The sequence below is a fragment of the Excalfactoria chinensis genome, chromosome 2, assembly GCF_039878825.1.
Source record: "Excalfactoria chinensis isolate bCotChi1 chromosome 2, bCotChi1.hap2, whole genome shotgun sequence".
Taxonomy (NCBI): Eukaryota; Metazoa; Chordata; class Aves; order Galliformes; family Phasianidae; genus Excalfactoria; species Excalfactoria chinensis.
The window spans coordinates 64,159,385-64,184,012 of NC_092826.1; positions in this window are offsets into that span (position 1 = coordinate 64,159,385).

A 24,628-nucleotide genomic window follows, 5' to 3' on the forward strand; every position below is an offset into this window, starting at 1 on the left:
TGGATTAATTGGAGATAATCTTATGTAGATGGAGTGAACAAAACTCAAAATATTAGATTTATCTTCAAATTGGAAGGTAAATTGATACCTACCTACCTACCTTTCCCTAAAGGATATACTTCTGACCTCATAACTCCCACCACTGCAAAAAAATGTTATTTCTGTTCATCTTTCCTAACAGACTTTATCATCTGAACAGTCAGTCTAGGAAAAAAAAAAAAATCAATACTCCTGTACAAAACAGCTGATGAAGTGTCCATAGACATCAATTTATTATGAACAAGTACAGCAGCAAAGTCCACAACTCAAAAGATCTGAGGCCAAAGATGTCCTAAGTGATAGCTATTATATTTTTTGGTGGAGACGGCATGTTTCATGATCTTGTTATACTGTGTCATTTGAAACACTAACCTCATTCAGAACGTGGACTTGCTCTTCTCACATGTTGACATTTTAATTCCTAAGGATTATATAAGTGGTGATAACATTGGCTAGTTACTATTTTTACTGTTATTGTCTATTTGATGTTCTAGTTTGCTGTATGTACCACTGTCTAAATAGGATTACTGTAAAAATATTACATCCTATCAAATACAGTTGGAAAAATAGATATGTGCATTATTCTGGCACTTTGTCTCTAACTGATGCAAGAAGAGGGGAGGATTTTCACCTGCCCAATAGGGTCACATCAAAAGGGTTATTTTCCAAGACAATTTACCTCAAAAAAAAAAAAAAAAAAAAAAAAAAAAAAAAAGTTCACATCAAATTCTGTCCAAGTAAATAAATAAATAAATAAGTGAATCTCCATATTTATTTTGTTTAGGATATGGCTGAACTGGTCCTTGTCTACAGAAAGGACCTTAAAGAAGAAACTAGCGTAACCACTTAATATAGTCCAATCTTGAATTACCATCTTCACTAGCGGTGAAAACTGCACAAAGATTTGATGTTTTGCAGGATTAGTAGTTCACAAGCTGTGATAAATCTGAATTCTAAGAGGAGAATTTATACTGGTCATTTTGGAGTACCTAGTCTTTGAGAACTGCCATATGTCAGACCTGCTGGATTAATGCAGTATATAAAATATCTGCTTGAGCATTTAGCAGTTTATCAGCTGCAGATTAAGTCTCACCAGATCTAGTTCACATAGCCAGGGCTTCTGATTACTGTGCGGGAAATGGTGATCTGTATGCCAGAGGTAAAACTTCCAACTGTGAGAGCAACCCTAATGAAAGCAAATGGGGAGACACATCTTACAATATGAAGCAACTCTTGGTACTTGTCAAGTATGGACATTTTACAAATGTTCATGATGCCAATATACAGCTTTGAAAAAGAGGAACAGAGATTCGAGTAACAAAATGGTAGCCACAGCAGATCCATAATACAGGCCACACTATATCCCTAGATAAGGGATTTGCTTTGCTTTGTAGCATCTTCTAGAGACAATTCCTTGGGGCATGAGGATACGATGGATCTGAGCACACCTAAAAAGTACATTTCTGTTCTGTACCCCTGCCAAGATGGTGCATGTGGAGGGCCATATGAAGATAAGCTAATTCAGTTGTATTTGTAATGAAGTAATGTTCTACTAACTATTAAAAGCAGCTGTGTCAGTTGCAAAACAGTCACTAAAAGAGAAAGGAAATGATTTGATGTGGAGCTTTCATACCCAGACTGAAATTACCAAGTTTTACTACTGCTTTTTGTGCAAAAAATTTACAATAGAGTAAAATTAGACAGAAAATGTCATGTAATACAATTTTTCATTGCTTAAATTATAAAGTATTATCATGAGCAAGTAATAGAAGGCATCATTTTTACCTGACATTGGTATTCTGAAGTAATATTTTGTGTGAAAAATAAGTTAGTAAATATAAGTTTTTTGTTGTTGTCTGTACTTGTAAATTTATCATTTTGTTTTGTTTTGTTTTTTGTTTTGTTTTGTTTTTTTTCTGTGATAGTCTTTATCTGTGAGAAGAAGAATGGTGATCTGCAAAGGGAATGCTTCATAATAGGAGGGTGCAAACCACAAGGAAACAAAAAAAGCAAAAACTAAACAACCCACAGTGTAGGTTAGTTTGTGTTTTTTATTTTTTTCCTTGAATTATTCCTTGTTACATCAGATATTTACACGGGAAAGAACGTTTTTCATTAGAAAATTAGAAACTTCTCCTATATTTATATATTCAATAAGAAATTCTTTGTGAGCTACATCCCCAGCTCTATAATCACTAACATAGATGAAGATCTTTACAACTGCCAGCAGTCCTACTAAAATCCACAGCATTATTAATGTTCAGTTTTATTTAAGGCAATCTAACTGCAATTTAAAAAAACTCACTTTTCATTTTCTTTGAAGCTCACACCACACCATCAAGCTTTTAAACATGAAAATAATTCTCCTACAGATGAAACTTTAATAAAATTCTTCATCATTCCAGTTAGAATTTCTTCAGGAAATCTGGACTAATGCTCTGACTTTTACAGTCATTCTACCGGGATTTTTAACAAGAGACAATTGGAAAACTGGTCATTCCTAGCCACAGGTATTGATGTTGTGGGGAAGGGTTTAAGTACTAAGAAGTGTGTAGCCCCATGTTATAGACTGATTAATGTAGAGACTGACAAAACTATGATGGGAAATGACTGTTTTACTGTACATTCCACCATTATCCAATTAGAGCTGAACCTGTGTCTTTTATGAAAAACAAATACTTCCCAGGGCATGTTGTCTCAGCACTCCTCAGAGACATTTTCTCCCGGCTGGCTCAGAGAAGACTGAATTGTGCTGAATCACCTTTCCATCATCTGTAAACAAGTGAGTGGCCTGTGAAAATCCTCCATATGATTAAAGCATGTTTTTCCTTTTCTAAATAATTCAGAAATTACAAAGCACAATGTAGCTGTGAAATCATATGATGAAATAAGAAAGTGTTTGCCATTGTCATAATAATATTATGTATTTGAGAATTTATTTTCTAAAAGGCTTGGTGGAAAATATATATATCTTGTATACATGCAAAGACCTATTGCTTAATTAGCAGTAAAATGTACACAGACATACAGCTCCTAAAGATGGCAAAGTATATGACAGTATTCTAAGTTGTTTCTAAGTGAAGGACAGATTCCTCTTCTGATACACATCAGTGCAACTCCATTGCTTTCATGGACAACAATGATTTAAGCTACACTGAAAATCTACCTTTCTGACAGTTTCTTTGGAATTATTCCTGGCACAGAAATGCGCCCTTGAAGTTCTAATGAAGATATATCCTGTGTTCTATGTCAAGAGCTACCTCAATATAGAGTATTATGTATAAAGTGATATCTGATACACAATAATATTTTCTGGGTATGATACCATGTCCCATTTATTCAGCCAGAGGTGTATGTTATTTTCTGAGAGTTAATTCTTAGCTAGTTGTCCAGTTCTAAACTGAGAGTGAATAACAACCAATTTATTACTCTGAAATGAATGGATTTTTGACTGCTATAGAATGTGATATTATTATCAACCTGAACAAGACAAAACTCTGCATTTTATTTTTTAAGGTCACAATTATTTCCTTTACTTTAACAAATTATTATTTAGTCTTCCCTACTCAATCAGTTACTGTGTGTGCCAGCCTTTTATCTACTTTAGATGAGTGCTTTCAGAACTTTTTTATTTCTTGATTAATAAATAAATAAATAAATAAAATAAAAATGAAAGAGTTACTCATTACTCATTGATGCAAAGATTGCCATTTAACACTTATGAATTTACTTTTCTATGGCTATCTTTCCTACATCTTTTAGAATTATCATTCAAGATTGCTCAGACTATAGATTGGAATTCATGCCTCTGCTAATCTTAGTCTTAGCACTACATAATCTTTCAAGTATAGCCCTGAAAACCAGGGGTTCTGTGACCATTCTATTTATCCTAAATGTCTGTTTTTACAAACAGACATAATACCAGGTGTTGTTGTGCTTTGCAAAGCTCTTGTAATTGTTGTGGGCATCCTTCATCATTATATGTACCTTACCAAAATTAAGAGGTGAGGTAGTATTGTTTAACTACCTGCTATCAAGGTTTTCACCATCAAATCAATTCTTCCCTTACAGAACGCTAACACACTCAGTCTTTGGAAAGGCAATGTGAATAAAATGTACTTGCAATTTATACTGTGCTGTCTGAGGGGAAAACAGAGAGAGAGATCTGTGTAGAGTAAGTAAGCCTTATAGCACATATCTGTATAAATTTCAAAGAATATCAAGCAAATTCTCTTGGAAGACTCATAGGTGTGAAAATGGCTCAGGTTTGACCCAGGGACTATAAATAAGATTGAAAATGTATTAGAATAACGTCACAGTAAGACTACGGATGCTTCCTGTCTTCTTTCACAGTGTATGGGAAACTACTGATCACAGCCTGAACCTCTGATTAAGCACCTGAGGCAAGCAATGCCTCAGCTGTGGGAGCACAGGTGAAGGTAATTCAGCTGTGCTACCAGAAGGGGTGGAGCTTGGCTCCACCTCTCCCAGATCTCATTTAAGGGCTAACTACCACTAAAGCAGGATCTCTTTCTCTGGAGATTGCTCCTGTGTGGAGTTTACAGCAAGCCTTTGACACTGGTGAGCATTTCCCGTTTATCACTGATTATCTTTCTTTCATGATAATCTTTCATACAAAACATCTGGTTCAACCTTTGTTTACCTGTCAACTGTGTACCTGTCAAGTGTACACACAAGAAGGAGATTGTCCTCTACTGTAGGAGTACTAGCTTCTGTTGCACACTATGGTGGTGCCCAGAACAAAAAGGACATGCGGGGTACCAAAATCAGATCAAAATCAGATTGTTACTGAAAAAAATTGCACTGAAGACAGTCTCACGATTAAAAGGAAACTACTTCCAAACATAGCTTCATCTTAAATTTACCCTTTGTTTCTGTTTTTTTCTTGAACTGTAATCATGATTTTTGGAGAAAAATATAGGAAAAATGGAACTCTCTTTTAAAAAAGTAGGATAGAACAGCATGTCTTCTACTGTAGTAGAATACTTAGTATCTTTGGGAAGGGATGTGAAGAATCTCTACAGCTTGTTATCCACAGAGAATAGTTTGTGTACTTAGTTATTTCCTATATCTAAAGCAATATCTCTCTTTTCATTGTACTGATTTCCTAGCACAAAATTGTGTATTATCCCCATCTCGGTGTCTTTATTTCTCTTTCCTGTAATGAAAAAGCCATTACTTGATTAATTCTGTATTAAGTTATCTTTCAGAAGTTCAGGTTTGTCAATATGCAGTGTCAAACCACATAATCTCTCCGTTCTAGGAATCTATCCTTTTATGTACATAAACCTCTAAAGTTTTCACAAGTGGCTATGTTTTATAGTTCCCATCTTGAAAAACATTAACAAGCCTGATTTCAGATAATGCTGACTAGATTCTTCTTAAAAGTTGACAACTTCTAAAATATCTCAGATAAAATATCCTTGGATTTAGAAGCTTCAGAATCACTAATTGCTATGTTAATATTTAGTTTTACTGGAGGGTTCCAGTCTCTTTTACAAGTACTGAAAACAGGGTTGGCAGAGAGCTGAGCTAATTCAGGTATTGTGGATTTTTTCTCTTCATTTGGCAATTGATTATATAAAATTTTGCCCCTTTGAAATAATATCCGGACTGTTGTGTGCATTGCAGATTTAAAACAGATTCTGTTTTGAGCTTAATTTTTAAGGAAATAGCAGGAGGAAGCTGGGTTAATTTAACACCAGACAGAAGCAGATAATTTGTGGTTTCCATGGTGAAAATCCTGGGTTATAATCTGTTTAATAGTAAAGTGAATATATGTTTTCAGAAATCTGGTAATCACAGTGATTACTACACATGGAGGAAAAAAAAAAAAAATAAATCTTAATTTATTAATTAATGGAATTGATCTATGTTTTGAGAAATATTGGTAATGGTTTGCCTGAGAAATCTTCTATATTCTGTTAAAAGAATAAAAGTATTTCCAAGTATGACCTAAGGCACCCATAGATCAAGATCTAGTGAAAATAATAATTATATTATTGAAAAGAATTTTATTTATTTATTTATTTTTAAATAAATGTATCATCCTGTTTGAGATGGAGGAGAGAAAATAAAACACGAGATCTGTTCAAAATGTGGTTAGATGAGAATTTTTAAAATTAAATTTCCTTTTGTAAGAAAGTTCTACACTGAGGAAATCCATTTTATTGATTAGAATCTTGCCAATTCATATCATAGTATCATAGTATCATGCAAGTTGGAAGGGACCTTAGAGATCATCGAGTCCAACCCCTGGGATTCGAGCCCTCTGTGTAGCAGCGCGGCATTTCTACCACTTTGCACCACAGGGGGGATTCGAACCCGGGCCCCCTGGTGTTGCAAGTGGCAGTTCTTCCACCGTGCGCCACCGGGGGCACATGTATATTAAATATTTGCAATATTTGTATATTAAACATATACAAATTAGAATTTAGCAATTCTAAGGAATTTAAGTTTTCAGATTGTAATCTCCAGATCAGTTTGCCATGTAGCATATTTCTGTGGCTTTCCAAGCTTTTTGCAATATCATTCCCTCTGAGAACAAATATTTAAATTACATTGTCATTGAGAACCATGATTATGTAACTCAAGAATCTCAGTAGTATCAGAATTAGACTGAAGTACAGGAACTAGGAGATGTTAATTCCTGTCCTCAATCACTCTTCTCATTGAATTAGCATTTAGAGTTTGTCCAAAAGAGTCAAACAATTGATTCCTCTTCATCTACTCCTGTCACGTCAAAGTAGAGCTAAGAATATATCTTTATTCACTAAATATGACTTTTAAAGGTGCACTTGCAGTTTGAAAAGGATAGTTAAAAACTGACAAATGTTACTCAGAGAAACATAAAATTACTGGCATGCTTCTTATTTGTAAATCAGTACTTGTAAATAGCTTAAACACAATTAATTCAATATAACTCTTAAGTAGTCTGTTTTCAGAGGATAAACACTGGATATTCAAAGACAATATTACTTACATCTCTTTGATATGTGTCTTGGAAATCTGCTGTCCTATTGCATTTATTTAACAAAGGGATGAGTCGATTTAAAAATAAGGGGTTTATGCTTTGATATTTGTTAAGCACTTCTATGTTTAAATGGTTACTAAACACATGGAAATAAACATGCATTTAGACCAAACTGCATTTTGATCAATTGTCACGGATTAGTCAAAGAAAATAGTGCTGCTTAGAAAAGGGTTTAAGGCAAAAGTAAATTAAACACAAGAATGAAGTTGATTGTCACTGTTAGCTTTTCTTGTTCTGTGGTGTTTATTTTGCCTCAGAGTGAGGATAAACATCTGAATATATTTTGCGTGCCCCTCTCTAACGCATGTTTGCAAGTGGGTAAGTTTGCAGTCATTTATTCTCAGATGCTAACACAGCCATATCCACTGCATGCACCAGCATTCTAGAAGGCAAGAATATAATTTAGGCAAAATCTTCCAGTTTATTTCACTCATGAAATCCTTTCTACTTCAGAATTAAGTTACCGCAAGTGACAATCCCATTCTTACATCTCAGAGAAAGAGAAGAAATATTAAAAACAAAACAGAAACACTAAAAAACAATGTACTCTAAGCCTCGTGCTTTGTGTACTTGTTAGTTAATTTTTATCATTTTTCTTGAAAAGTATGCAGGTTAGGTCTGATGAGTTGAAGCTCTTCTTGTCTCCAATTTTTATTTCAAACAGTTGTTATAGAAAAACATAGATGGTGGAGTCTGTCAGTTCTGCTGTTGAAGGTGCAATCAAGAGAAAAAAGCAACAATAAATAAACAAGAAAAAAAAATGGATTAAAAAAGGAAGTTTCCTCTAAAATATTCCTCAGCTACACTTAAGAATTTATACCTCCTGGATCAGAAATGTGTAGGAGATAGCTACTTGACTTTGACTCTCTAGACCCTTGTGGACTTAATAGTTAACAAATTCTACAGATGTAAAAATATTTTTGAAATGTGGAAGAAGTGCTATCCTTTTGATTTTTGTTCTCAATACTCAGAAAAATACAAAAGAAAATCTATATGTTAAATATAAAATCCCACAAAATTGAAAGAAAAAATTACAGCAGTATAAGCATATGACTGTTTTGTGTTAAGTGGGAGAAGGGGCAGAATATGACTAGCTGAATGAGGAATATGCCAAGGTGTTTAGGCTTCTTTTCAGTTCCCTGTTGATTTATTTATTATTCAAACCTGCATTTGTAATTGATCAAAAACAATAATTTAAATGCTAAATGGGGTAGGCATGTTTCCAAAGCTAAGGTTTCTTGAACCTTAAATGTTTTGAGTCTACACTCTAGAGCAGAGTCATAAGGGAACAGAAAGTTTGTGCAGTTCATGCTCAATGTTTTTGGTTTTTTTTGTTTTTGTTTTTTTTTAAGGTTTTTCACTTAATACCAATTGGTGAATGTGAGCACAATGAGGTGCTAGGTGGTGTGCTTCAGCAGTGACTATAGGTCACCTCCACTGATGCAGATTTTTGTGAGAGTGACATTCAGGCACTTGTTCATCACTAGTGAAAATGCACAGTTAATGGGGGTAACTATCCTGAAAAATATTACTTTGAAGTTTAGAATTTGCTCTATCAAATTGTATTATTGTTTTCTTTGTATCTATTTGACTTTAAATGGAAATAGATGGAAGGCGTTATTTTGAGAACAACCTGTGTCTTATATATATTCTAAAAGAAGCACAATTTCAAAGTGAAACTGAATAAGTCATATATATGTCCAATCACCAAAGTATTCAATTGATGCATGGAATGACTAGACACTGTTTTGAAAACTTACATAGAAGTGCAAATGGCTGAAGAAAATGCAGTAAGAAATACATATACTTACATAAACATATAAATACTACTTGTAGGGAAATAACATTAATGGTGCCAAGTACTGCAGCCATATTCAAGTTAAATAAGTCATCTAAGATTTCAAAAGGGAACTGAGTGCATTAATACAGAGCTCCATCCAGGAACATTTTGCCTTTTCAATTGACTGAAGAGTCTTTAAACTTAAGGTAAATATTTTCATATGTTATCTGAAACATTTTGATTTCCATCAAATGGGCCTATGTGTAGTTTCATGAAGGGATATCTGTATTATCAGTGGCATGCCTAGTCACACATTTGAGCAAAAAAGCTGAGGTAAACGTCTCAGCACCTACAGCAGATATCTGTGTAGAAAACACAACTACACTCATCTTTCCTGAATAAATCAAGTATTTTATCTTGAAGACAACAGGGGAGTGAAAATAACTATCCTTGATTTTTATTTTTTTCCTAATATTTTTGAACATATTCATTTTTTTGGGAAAAATATATATATGTAAGGGGAGAAAGCTGTTTTGAAGACTATTAGAAAAATAGAAAAAAAAGAAAAGAAAAAAAAATGTACTGTGCAGACCAAATCTAGATCTAGTAGAATAGATTCATTATTTGACAAGAGATACAAGCTATAAACATGAGTATAGAAAACAAGGACCTCTTGGGAAGATCACTTTGGAGCTGGCTACTCTCTAGACTCATTAAGAAATGAAGTGTTTGAGTTCCATGTAGTATTACGTCTCATACTTCTGCTCTTGAGATGTGTGTTTTTACTACATCTTCAGTGAACAATAAAATGTGTTATTATCCTGTACATGCATCATTTCCCTTAGAAAGGAAACCTGAATGGAGAGGTTAGGAATTGTAAGTTAAAATAAGTAGTGTTGGAGTTTATCAGGGAAGAAGAATCACTAGCACTAAGTCATCTAGTTATCCTCAAAAGCATAACATCTGCAGAATTACTGCAAAGGAATCTCATATGCACTAATATCTGTTCAGCTACATGTAGTAAATCTGCTCCAAGAAGTATTCATGTTCCCTTTTGTTTGTGTTCTGTGAATGCTGGGAAGAACAATGTTTGTTGAAGAAGATAGTGTTCCAAACTCTTGTGCAAATATATATGAATGCCCGAAGGATTTGAAAGCAGAGATTTTTAAAACAATAATAGAACTAACTATGCTTCCAAATCCTGACAAAAAATAAAATCTGTAAATACATGAAATACATTGTTCCACTATAATGCATAGCTGTACTGTCTACTTTAGTTTAGTAAATTATTTTAATAATTCTATAAACAGTGACTTCAGAACACTATTTGCAGTGATAGAATTACCTATAGTGATGCAAGCTTTTGGAAGGGACCTTGTCCAGATGATTTTTGTAGGTCTCCAGGAGGAGACTCTGCAACTCTCTGAGCAACTTGTGACAGTGCTTGATCACCTTCACAGTAAAGATATTTGAGTGCAGCATATTTTGCATTAGATTGTATCTAGAGCCTCTGTCACTGGGCAATAAGGAGAAGAATCTGGCTTCATCAACTCTGCACTCTTCCACCAGCTATTTATGGACTTTAATAACATCTCTTCAGAGCTTCTTCTTCGTTAGGCTAAAGAAACTTCTACACAGATGTAAAAATAATTTTATTTACTTTTTTTCAATCATAGCTTTTGTTTTGTTTTCTTTAAGATGCTTGCAGAAATCTGTTTATATATAAGAAACTGGAATGCTGTATATAATATGACCTTCATTACCCCCTTCAGCATTGAGCTTGAAACTAGACCTAGCTGTATTTTTTGACTGAGAAGATTCAGTTACTAAGGACAATGAACAAAAAAAAAAAAAGTATGGTCCTCACCCTAAAGCAGAAAACACCAAACATTAGTAAAATACTGAGAGAAATATTCAGGAAACATTAAAAAAAAGAAAAAAAAAAAAAAAAAAAAAAAAAAAAAAAAAGTCAGAATGAAGAAGGAGTAGGGATCTTGAGTTAATTTTTAAAATGGCACCCTGAAGCAGAGTAAAGAGAAACCAAATAATATAAAAAGTGAGGTAGTGATATAAATTATCCCCGAAACACACTTGGAGAACCAGCTAGAAATTGAAAACATTCAAAATGGAATAAAAATGCTAAACAAGCAAAAAAGAAAGAAAATCGGGAGAAGGTGAAGAAGGAAAAAGTAACATTCTCTTGATAAAGAGTCCCTCTTAGGATGGTCTATGATAAGCAACAGTGAAAACCTCGATGAACTTTCTTGCTTATGTAAAAAAAAAAAAAAAAAAAAAAAAAGAAGAAAAAAAAAAACAAACTGTTTTGTTTTTTATACTCTAGATGCATTATGCATTTTTTTGACCAACAGATTTTTTACAAGTGCACCAGTAATATCAGTAATATTTCAATTAGTATCAGAACTTTTGCATAATTTTCAGTATGTTGTAGAATTCATTTTTCACATGAATGCTAAGTAGAAAGGTATATGCCTATCAGGATTTTATCTAGGAGCCTAAGCCCAAATCTTCATAACAGTCAGTGACAGGTGGACAAGAGACAGCGAATACAAAGTGGGAAAAAGGAGATTTATTCACCATGGGATCTGTCAGGCACTGAAATAGGCTGCCAAGGGGTGTTTTCTGTGTCCATCCTTTGAGGCTTTCAAGAATAAAACCATGAGTAATTTACCCTGATCCCACTGCTCAGAATACCACTTTCAGTACATAAGTAGACCAAAGACCTCCCCAAAAAAAAATCCTTCCAGCCTGAATTATTATCTAATCCTATGATTCTAGCTGAAATAGAGGTGAAATTTTACCTCTGAGCATTTAGAGCTAAGAGTCATATGATTGCATTAGTGCAGTACCGAGATAAAGGTAATGCAACCTTTCTTTCACAAAGAATCATAAAATTGGACTCATTGCCATCCTAACATAAAAAATTTGGGCTCGGTCAGCCTGATGCTCAAGAATATGAGCTTTGCCCTTCTTAGAATTTCTTCCCTAGACAAATCCATTGTATCACAATTCTGCATGAATTCATTGTGGATGCATAATATAGATAAAAACATACTTCATTAGCATCTTGTTAGGATATATTCTTCATTAAACATGAGGTCTTTGTTTTATGTAGTTATGAAAAGTCCATAATCAAAAATTAAATTAAATCTCATTTAATTTTTTTCTAAATAATCATATACCTTATCTAGGAAAAGGCAGGAAACTACATCCAGTATGTCAGGATAATACTAGCTTGTACTGTGAACGGTTAGATGAGAGTGTCCTTTGATTTCAGAAATAAGTTATATTTTCAAAAGAAGATCATTACCATTTTTACTAGTGGGAAAAAAAAAAAAAAAAAAAAAAAAAAAAAAAAAAAAAAAAAAAGAACAGGCAGGTAATTTAAATAAGTTCAAAGACACCCACAGCAGAGAAAGCTGCAAGCTAAATTGCACTGGGCTCTTTCACTCAGATTCAACATTTGTTATCTCAAGCACATCATACTGAAGGAAGTTTAAGATATCACAGGATTCTAGGATCCCTAGTTTCCTTTCTGAATTGAGTTTCCTTCAAAATTAGCAACATTTCTTCATAGTCTGCTCTCAGAAATGCTGGCTGTCAACAACCAAGAGGAGTTCACTGGAATGTCTAATCCCACTGCCATCCCATGGACTGAAAAAGAAATGAAATCAGATTATTTATTTATTTATCTTTCCTAAAAAGAAATCTGTAAAATAACAAGCTCTATCTAAAATGTACATGTTAAAGAAGTGCTGCAGATCACCTTCTTAGGCTCTGCATAAAACACTGATCAATGGATTCTTCTCTCATAATAGCCACTTTGTTTATTTCTTTGGTATTCTTTCTGCTACAGTGGTTCTTATAATAAGCTTCCCCAGTGAATTTTGAAACACACACACAAAATTCTAAACTTATTTTGTCCAGCTGTTCAGACAAATGAACAGTGCCAGCTCTGATTTCAGTTAATATAGATGCTAAAGCAGAACTGCATGTTCAGAAATCATTTGTGTGTAAGAAGCTGTGCTCCTGATCCTGTGCCAACTTAGGGGAAAAGACAGAAGTAAACAAAGATGGCATCCTGCAGCCTTAAGTCAACTCTCTTCACCAAGGTCTACTCACATTTATTTATTTATTTTATTTTTCTTGCTCATTACAGAGGCATTGTCTTAAACTCTGCAGCAACAGGGGATGTGCACACACCAACTTAATCGGGAAATTCTGTATTTGAGGAACTTAAAATTTGGCATATAAAGAGAGTTATAGCACTAAGAGACCTAATTTACCATTTACATGTATTCTGTTCAATTTTCAACAGTTAATGCTCTGCAAGTCACTGCAAAAAACAGAGAATCTGGAAAAATTTAAGGCTCCTAGACTGCCACCCACAGGAAAATCTAATCAGTCCTTAAAGTGACATGGGAAAAGTGGTGGCAGGAATAAAGATGTCCTTGCTAGGAAGAGGTCAAAGGAACACTGCTTCAGTCTAAATTACTGCAGCTGCTTTAAGGGAAATGAAGAACTTAGGGAAGAAGCAAAAAAGGAAGGTTAACTTAGGAGGAGACTGTAGGAAGCACACAGATCCTATGAAAGCAATTCATTTCCAACCAAGTGTTTCTAATTTAGTCTTCAAAAGGAAGACTCTAAAGGCCAAGCCCTTAACTACAAGTCAAGACAGTAGTGGGTCTAATAGCAGTCCCTGCAAAGCCAAGGGGCATGGGACCTACCCACCATAAAGTCTTTTTCTTTCAAGAGTTGCAGGCTTCCCAGTGTGGAAGGAAATGAGGTTTTGGTGTCAGACCTCATGCTGTCTGTTATTTTTCCCCTGTGCTTCATTCTCTTTCAGCTCACTCTGTCGCAAAAAAAAAAAAGCCACCACCACCACCAACAACAAAAAACAACCAAACAAACAAACAAAACAAAACAACAACAACAAAAATACACATCAAAATGCAGCTCCAACCACATGAGGTAGTTCCACTTTAGGGATCCTATCTGATCAGGGTATGAACTAAGATGAGTATTTCACAGGGAAACCACCTCATGGACAGAAAATAATCTCTTATTGAAAGATGGCTCTTTAAATCATGGCTGGTTGTCATCTGTTCTAACTATGAACAGCACGGGTTGATCCTCTATTCAAAAGTATGCTACAGTATAAAATTTATCATTATAAGACTAGGGAACACAAATGACTGACAAAGATAAGGGAATATAGTATAATGAACTAGGAATTAAAAATGACTGTTCATGCAAGATCCTGAAATCTCAAAAGAGAAGAACTATAGCTATATTTTAATGTCTAGCAGTGCAGAGAACTGCTTTTGAGTATAGTCTTTCTATATTCTCCATAAATAATTAGATGCTGAAAATACAAGCTCTTACAAGGAAGGAATTCTGTCTTATGGGCTGTTTTCTTTTGTATATATAAAAACACCAAAAACATAAGGAATTACTTACTGAGTGAGAACAGTAACCCATCCTGTGAGTACCCATTGCTCACCCTCAGCCCCAGCTTTTTCACTGCCTCTACTTAACAAGGCTCACCAGTAGTCTGCTTCTGGTGGGATCTCTAATACCTAGCATATCTACATCTTGCTAGTGCCATGGGGGCTTCCTTATAACGTTCTGCTCCACTCAGTTTCTTCACTGTCTTCTCCCACAAGACATAGAGTTGCAGAGCGTCTTACAACCAGAACAGAGCAACAAGCCTTAGATAGTCAGATTAACTCTGAGCTGATTTCTGTGATTCATCAGGGGCCTCTAATGGAAGATGCTTCATGGAACAGAAGAAGGTTATTCTCTTAATACGTACATCAAGTATGATGGTTAGACTAGATGATCTTATAGGTCCTTTCCAACCTTGTAATTCTATGATTGTGATTCTAGGAGTGCATCACATTACAGCTCCTTGGTCTGTAAGGAACTGTACTGTTGATTCTCCTCTGTCCTGAAAAATGATCATTAAATAAACCTTCACAAGTTTTCAGTCAAAAAGAGAACCTTCACTTTAGTCTGAAACAACCTTTGATGTAAAAAGTGGTCAAAAATGTTTAGAAAATCCACTATATCTGTGCTGTTCAACATCTTTGTAAATATCTTGCTGATTAGTGAAGCAGAATTTCCTTTTACAGAAGCTTGTTGAGTCATTCCCAAAATACTGCAGTTTATCCACATACTTAATGGTTTTAATACAGCCACCTCTTGCTGGAAATGGAAGTCAGGCTTAATGGCCTTTTCTGTGGATACGTAGTCTTCTGCATGTAGGTTTCAGACACTGGTAAGCTGTTCTGTAATTTAAATTTTGGATTCGTTCAAAACTCATGTCAATCCAGTCTTGTCTTGATGCCCAAAATCTACTTTGTACAATACTTCCTGTGTATTAACTTCAGGTTCTTCTAGGTCCTCTGATGTATTTGCTATAAAGAATTCACAAGGTGTGGGAATCTCCCCAGCATCATAATCATGCAGTAAAAATGAAAGCAATATTTCACTGAACTTTGCAGTAGCCTTATCATCTCGCCCTCCCCTTTTACACCTCTTGTCATCAAACAGTCTTACCAATTCCCCTGCTGGATGATTTGGAAGCATTTTAATAACTTTTCATTATGAGTTTGACAATCCTTTGCAAGATGATGCTCTTCAGATCCTTTTTTAACTCCTTTAATTTCCTGCTTGCATTTGACCTGCCATGTATTATGGATTTTTCTGTTCATCTCGTTTAAAAAAATCTTTCCAATTTTTAAATTCCAGTGTCTTCTATATGATAGCCTTCATAAATTTTATTTTTTTTAGTTTTTCCTAATATAGTATGTTTGAATTTCAGTTCTTCTACTTCGTATTTCTCCGTTCAATTTCTTCACTTTATTTTTTACTAACTTTCTCATTTTATGTATTTTTCTTTCTTACAATTGAATATCAGCATGTTGAATTTATTAAAACAATTTATTTATTTATTTTAATTATTTTTCACCAGGATGTAAAAGGAAGGGTAAAAGACAGAAAAAGAAAGGAGAGGGGGAAGGAAGAGGAGAACAGTGTTTATTTTAGAGAATAACGTGCTGTTTAATAATCAAACTCAATGGATATGAATATGTTTCTAACAGTTTCACTGAACAGAATTTATGGTGCACATAACAGGAATGTTCCTTAACTTTGGTCAAATTGAGATTACTTTTATCCTAATATAGCTCCAGCATCCAGTCAAGCGAGTCAAAAGAACTATCTGACTTAGACAATCTATAACTTACCAATTGTAATATGTGGTCAATACCAGCAATTCACAAACATCCCAGATGCTTAAAAATCTTCACACTAACAGTTGAATGAATATGACTAAGTAGGAAATACATAAAGAGTTGAATTCATAATGTTGATTATCCACATAAATAATTCATACAATTCTAGAGATAATGCATGCCCAGCTTCACGATATCATATCTAATGTCTCTGTCATCATACTGTTCATATTGCTTCTATTTACAATGCAAAAATACGTGGAAAAGGTCTTGCATATAAAAGAGTTTATGTTTGTCTTTGATATACCAGTTTCTCTCGTCTGTGTAGGTTACTCAGAAATTTTGTGTGTAATCCAGCCACTCAGAGTAGTTTACTGTGCATCACAATGCTAACATTCATAATAGTGAGTTAGGGGAAATTTCACCTTATTCTTACTTCCTGATTTTACCAAAGTATAGAAGCATGCATGATGAGATACAGTGCTCTACCATGTCTCAAATGAAGAGAAATTACTTTTCTAAATATGCTAACTCAGAAAATTGAAATAGTATGAAATTACTGGGAGTCTTAACTACGTGAGCTTGCTGCACAGTCATATAGAAAGATATAAACTACTTCTAGAACTGGATCCAAATGTTCACACTGATATGGCATGGTACATCAGTTAATCTCTTTTTCTGAGAGGCAATGAGTATTAGTTTAGTAGCACTTAACTAATGCTGCACTAGAGATTCCAGACTGATCAGTTTAAACTCTGGCAAACTGAATTCACATTTATCTACTGCCTCCAAATAGATTTAACTTAGGTAACATTGCTAATGCCAAAGATGCAGAGCAAGGAACTGAATCCCAATTACCATAAGCAACAGGCATGCCAGTACTGGATCATCAGCTTACTCACTACTGATATTCATTAATGCCACCACTGCTCATACTGCTTTGTGCTCTGAATACTGATAAATTAGTACAATTAGTGGCAAAATTGAAATCATAAAAGAGCTTATGAATGTGAGAAGATGTGGTATAAGCATGGTTTCAAAATAATACAATTAATTTTTGTAATTTGGAAATGGGAGACTACTTCCAAATTCAGCTCAGAATAAAGCTAAACTGATAGCTAAGAATGGCAAGCATGGCTGTATTTATTTTATTTTTTCTCATGTTTTATTATCTCCTTTATGGGTTTATTGTGCTACCAGTGCTCTTGATTAATTCCTCAACAAGTTCGGACCTGACAGCAGTTTCTATTATGGAATAAAGCATATCTTGTCTTTCATCTTCTCCACTTTGTGAATATCAGCACTAAATTTGTAACAAGACTTTTAAAAGTCTGGATATGTCATAACATATGCACTGAAAATATCACATATCTGTATGCCTAAAGCTCTTAATGTTCAGGTCCCTCAAGTTTCCAAAACTTCTCCACGTGTTTTATATGTACAAAGGAATAACTTATTCAGATCCATTTCACTTATCTTCCATTATAAGCAAATACACTAGACTATTTTCACTGGAATTTATATTGGTTTTGAGGATTCACAATTTATGTCTATTAGAAATACAGTTTTATAAAACGGAGTACAACAAATAGTATGTTCTGATTCTCAGATTAGTAACTCTTCTACGTACACTTTAAAGCAAGCTTGGCATATGAGCTAACCATATAATTGCATTTATATGGTTTCTGCACAGCCTTCGAAGAGCCTTCCGGATGGAAGAGGCTATTTAGGAATCTCTGTAGAATTCACAAAATTGATTCTCTTTTTGAATCTGTTTCAAAGCAATCAACATGTAAGTAAAATGTGTGGTGATTCTATTATCCCTTATCAGTGCAAGAACTCAGTCCAGTGATTTAGGTCTGACTGGCTTTTCAGATACTACTGATCCAGATGCTGAACAGTGAAAGATCACACATCATATTATCAACCTCCTGATATAACTCACAGTAAAATATAAGTACATTTAAGAAGAAAAACATACTTTCAAATATCAATTAGATAACCATTTTAATAATATTACTATTCAAAAATGAATCAAAATTGGATTTTTTTTTTAAAAAAAAGCCTTTCAGTATTTATTTTGACAGACTTTCAATACTACTGCTTTTGTGTTCTCTCAAATCTTTTTATAGCCCAGAACATTGTTTACCTCAAATCCACATAATTTCTGCACACACAGCAGAAATTCAAGCAATAATTGTATATTTTTGATGTGGTTTCTTGTGAATTCTACTATATTTGGCAGAATTTTTACAAATAGTCTTTTTTTTCCCTACTCGGAGTTTGTTACAGGTAGTTTCAATGAGTTTTAATGAGTGCAAAATCTAACATAAACAGAAAAAAAAAAAAAAAAAAAAAAAAAGACATTTATTGAGACTACAACTGTACAGTTTTGGGGAAAATTTGTTACAGTATGTCTTCAAGATAGTATCTTATCTTATTTTTAATCTCTCTACCAGTTGGACATTTTTATACAACTTCCGTAGGCAATAATAAGCTATTCATTTTTTGATGCTTCCCTCAGTCAGTAATTCTGACTTACTAATTGAGTAAACTCTCTTGGTTTTGGTATATTTAGCTCCCATGTTTCAGTTAATTCCTCATCATTATACTTCTGTCCACTCCTCTGCCATGCTTTTGATTAAGAGTATTGTGGGTCTCAAAACTAATGAATTATAGTGTGCTGTAATGGTGGATCCAGATATCTGCCATCAGGGCAAAATGTTACTAGTTTTAAATTGAGAGAACTATATGTTAGAGAGGGAATACTTTTAATTAATTAAGAGACTGTACTTGAGGTTTTATGTATGTTTACAACTTCCTGGCATTTCTGCTGAAGGAGAAGCATTCTTGAACCTCAAGAATAAATATTCTCTTCCCCTTTTCTATCTGGTTTTCTTGCCCCTTCTTCCCCTTCCTCACCCCCTCCCCCAAAAACACACACACACACACAGAAGTATGTGATAGAACTTTTCCCAGGTTAGAAAACAAGAAGAAAGAAGTGACTAAAGTAGATAGAACAGTCTGTTGAGTTGGGTATTGATAAGTTTCATCATGCTCTACAATTTTAATGCAATATTTACTTCTCCATTCTCTTATGAGAACAAATACACCGAAGATACTCAGTCTAATAGTAACAGGAGCTCAAAAAATAGGTAGATCATAAGGAAGCTTTCAAACTTAGTAAATATTCAGTGTACCTTACCATTTTCTTTTCCTACATATAACTAAGATTTGTCAATAATATTTTCAAAAAATTCTGAAATTAAGTGAATGCTGGCAAAACCACTCTCAGTTTGTTAGAAACCAGACTCTTCTCCCTGAAAATAATTCGTGAAAGAAAAATATCTCTACAAGGTATGCTTTCTTTGTGGATTTAAAAAAAAAAAAAAAAAAAAAAAAAAAAAAAAAAAAAAAATCCAGAAGGACTCAGAGAGAAAATATTAAAGAGCTTAATTTCATGTTATGTCCTAAATAAATTACATGAAGATTAAATATTATATTTTCTGTCCACATCTTTAAGTATTTCTTGCAGAATAAGATGTGATTGTACTAGTGTAGTTTTCAGGTATTCTGTAATTTCTGGGGAATTCCCATAGCTTTTATTTATTATTATTTTTTTTTTTCCTACATATCTGGATTTTCTACTGAATTTGACCACTGTTTATACCAGATCAATAGCTATTACATTTTCTGTTGGCCAAGATCTCTCAAACTTGAGTGTCTTCTACCACCACTGGTTGTACGCTGCCGTTAGTAAATGTCTGTTTGCATTCATTGCTTTCATGATAGATGGGTTTTGACAGTACCATCATCTGCTCTCAGAAGTAGATGGATATTGGCTGTTAACCTCTTGTCAGACCCTCTTTCCTACTAACAGATGCTATTGTTGTATCTTCCCTTGTGCTACATCATTATTCTTAGTTCCAAATCTAATGACTTCTGATACTTCACATACTTCCATCTTTCATATCTATTTTTGCTATGGGGCAATCCCAAATATTTAGCACTTGATGTACTATAACATTAAAAAGCCATGCCTTCTTATCTCTTGGGGTTAGGTAAGGTAATGCCCATTAAATGCAATATATTTTCTTATTTTGTCATCTGTGAAGTTTAATTTTTTATTTTTTGATAAATTTTTGGTTTTAGCAAGAAATTGTTGCTATTTAAATATGAAAAGCTTACATTATCATTCTGTTAAGTATGTGTGTATGGGACACTCAAAATCAAGGAAATACACAATTGATTTGTGATGCCCACTGTCATAGTAATTTGCTGTTGTTTGTATGCTTATTTTTATAACAGACCTATGATCCCATCTCTGTTTAGATGAAGGACAATTGAGTATACATGAAGATATGTAGATGAAACACTTTAGGATATCATAGTTGTTACGCTGGAAAGGACAGTAATTTCCTTTAAACTGAAAGACTTAACAATAAGATTTTTCAGATGTACACAGAAATGCTAAAGTTAAGCAAATGTATATGTATTTACACAGTATTATCCAAACATACCTTTTCACCTACAATTAAGATTTTCATCCTTACAATTTATTCCACAAATGTTCAAATCGTCAGAAGTTTCTTCCTCATTCACTCAATTAAGGAAACAACTTATCCTCCTTTTTGTCTCTAGAATATGGACATAACTTGACCATTAATATCACCAAGAGTTTTCTTTCAAGCAGAACTCCCCTAGTCCACCCTTAGATTTGCATACTGACATTGCTCTTCCCCTGAAAGCCATTAAATGGATTTGATTTCCTTGCTCACTGCGAGGTTCAGAACTTGCCTTTTCCTCCCCCCTTTTTCACAAGCCTTCTCCAAATATTCTCATGGGTATAGGACGCATCTACTCTATGTTTGATCCCTTCAGGAAACTGACAGCTGCTTTTTAGTATATGAATGTAAACTTTTGCTATTTAACAATCCTTTTCAGACATAACTTCACTGATGCTGTGAGAGATTTAAATTGCTACAACACATGTCCTTCTGGTAATCCTTATCTCAGTGTGTCTCCTTCTAAACTTCCCTTGAAGGGAATTTTTTTCTATCACAATGTAATTTTTATTTTCCCTTTGTTTTCTTTAAATAAATTCACCAGACTATACTAAAATCTATTTAGAGACATTATCTTCTTGCTCAGAGTAGCTTAGTTGTTTTATATGCTTTATTTTACTGAGTAGTGTTATATTTCTATGTGTACAGTCATGGGACAGATGTTCAACTGGGGTAAATCAGCATAGTATTATTGACTTCAAATAAGCTCATTCAATTCTCAGTTTTGTTTTGCATTTTTACTAAAGAGAAACCCATGAGTATTTTAAGGACCTGGTTGTAAAATACGCCATAAAAAGGTAATGGTTACAGCTGTTAAACTGGTACTTTTTAAGTAGATACGATGTTAATTTTTAAAACATGCTGCTTTCATTGGTAATTTCCAGGACACTACACATTTTTCTTCCTCTGTGCTGTACAGTTATTTCTAAGGGCAAGCACTACTGAAATGTTTAGAAGAACATATGAGGAGAACACTGACTAAACAATCACTGCCACTACACTCAAATCAGCTTCAAGCAGTGTCTAACACCTCCACCCCTCCTATCTGCTGCTTGATCCTCCGTCCACTTTGTACCAGCCTTAGATCAACTGAAAAAATCATCATATGTCATCTCTCTCTACTATCCCTACACACATTTTGTGTTCTACTTTTCAGATTAAAGTATATATATATATATTTATTTCAAGTTCCTTATATACTAGTGGATAAAATAAGGGGGTATTTGAGGCTGAAAGGCTAATGTAAATATGCTGCTGATACTTTTTGCACTGTTTTTTCCTTTTCTTTCAAAGCAATCTTTCTGAGTTATTTGAAAACTGGGCCTAATTCTACTACTAGCTATTTGTGCACTTACCTGATGATGGTTTCATTGATCCAGCTTTTGTACAAGGTCTTGAAGATCAAAAGATATCTTATAGTCAAGATCTGTGGCATCCATTGCCTTCCTTTTATTAGCTATGTGAGGCAGAGAGAGGTGGAGTGCTGTTTCTTATCATCCAGCATTTTCCAAGTGCTTGTAGATGTACTGATTAATAATTTCTTCTCTTCTGATGTATTCTAAAATTAGACTGACTGCTTTTTTAATAAATAAATACATATATATGTTTGTGGTTTGTTTTTCTGTTCATTTTTTAATGCTTTTAAACGTAATTACTAACATTATTTTCTTCAGAATGGTGAAGACCACCTCATTGTTTCATCAAATGTATATTAAACTGTTACTAGTCTTTCAGAGTTAACTTTGGTTTCCTCTGTAAGTATTACATAGTGTCACTAGATCCTGACTACTGGAACCATCTCTACCTTGTTTTACCTAGAGTATTTTGTGAGTTTCTAATCAGTTACTACAGAAATAAAAATGCCTCTGATTCTTTTGAATTTTATTTGTCCTCTTTCTCCTTTAAAATTATTCTATTTTTTTAAATCACTTAGCATCAAAAACAATTGCAGACCTTAAATTATTTTTGTAACGTGTCTACCCCTCGCCATTTTTTTTTTTTTGTTTCTGATTTTTTTCTTTTTCTTTCTTTAATTAAAAGATTTTTAAAATTACATCCATATCGTCTTTGTATCTGGTACTTTTGTAACTTCTATTTTTATTTTGGTAATTATGGCTTAAGCTGTGTAGTGTGTTCCATTGCCAAAGTATCCCAATACAAATAGTCAGGTTAAAATTTTGTTGTCCGTAAACATTTGAAAAATATATAGTGTTGTGAAATCTGTTGGTACCTTTACATTATCCTAAACTCTGCCAGTCATTTATATGTCAATGACATTTAAAATCCAAAACTAGCTTACATTTTCCGGCAAGAATCAAGATAAACATTTGTAACATTCACCACTGGTCTTATCAATAAAGATGCTGATGTATTTTGTGGACTTGCTCTAGGGAACAAGTTCTGGTAATTTAATTAATGTTTTCTTATTGAGATCTGTTGGCATCTGAAGTTACAGGATATCTTTGCATAATCATATACAGCAGTATCAAATTTTCAACCATATATATATATGTGTGTGTGTGTGTATATATAAAGGTATATTCAATCCCTACTCACTTATCACTTCCCTTAGAGAAGAAAACAGAAGTACTCAGATCTTTGTTTTCTAAATTTTTTGTACAGAGATTACAGTTCATGTAATAGATATTACACTTGACTGGGGCTGAAAGAGATGACTGCAACAGGTGAGAAAGAAAGAACATCTAGCTATCCTAGAAATAATCTAAGGCAACAGTTCCTTTACTCTGGAAATAGATGGACAGCATCTGTTCTTAGTTTCTCACAAAAGGAAGTTTGTGAAGAAAGTCGAGGGTATTTTTCAAAACATTCCAAAATTAGTTACTCTTCTTAACTGCAGGAAGATTTACCCCGTGCTGGGTATTTGCTTTCTTCAGAAGCACACAGAATTAATGGAGACTGAACATGGCTTTGAAATACAGGCTTTGGATACTGGCTTCTTTTCCACCTTCTTTGGTACAGCCTATTTGATCCCTATTTTGCTCATGTAGTTTGCACAAATTACATATTTGCCCTACCCCTGTATTGTGGAGCACCAAGAAAGAATGACGATTCAAATATATCCATGAAGTTGCCATTGTTGTACCTTTCCTGCAGTATTTATGAAAACAATAGACTTGTCTACCTGGTCTTACTTATTCAAGCTTAGCTAGTCTGTCTTTACATGATTCATACCTCCAATTCAGTAAAAGTACATTGCACTATGATAAAAACACACAAATAGTATTGGAAGGTTAGTATTTTAAATATGTTTACTTTAATAAGTTAGAAGGTGGTATAATACAAAGATGGTAACAGATATTCAAAAGGTCATGTATAGGAAAAAAACTCACCAATATAGATGCCTTTGCTGGGAAATACTGAGGCAATCTCCACCAGGGAGCAACCTCCAAGAGATACTACTCTAGTGTTGGTCAGCCCTTAAATGAGGTCTAGAGGTGGAGTCAAGCTCCACCCCTTCCAGGAGCACAGCTAAATTACTTTCACCTGTGCTCCTGCAGCTGACCCAGCACTTGCCTCAGCTGATTAATCAGAGGTTAAGGCTATGATTACCAAATTCCCATACACAAGTAGAGCTGAATTGAAGTGGAAAGAGTCCAAACTAGAAAAGTACTCTCTTCTTTCTCTAGACCAATCCTGTTCTAGAAACACTGTCTAACATCCTCCTTTACACAATGCAGTTTCTGAACTGCTCTTTCCTCTTTGATACTCCATCCATTCAAGAAACTACCCCTGAACACTGTGATAGGAACTTAGGTAGGGCTTGATAATTCTAGTATCAGAGCTCTCTCTAGTGGTGACTGTGTTACCTAATTATCTACTATTCCTGGTTAAATGAAAGGAGTGGATGCCTCTCAAATGGGACACCAGCTAAAATTCTCCTTTTTGTGAAACCCTATAGAAAGATTCTAGGTTG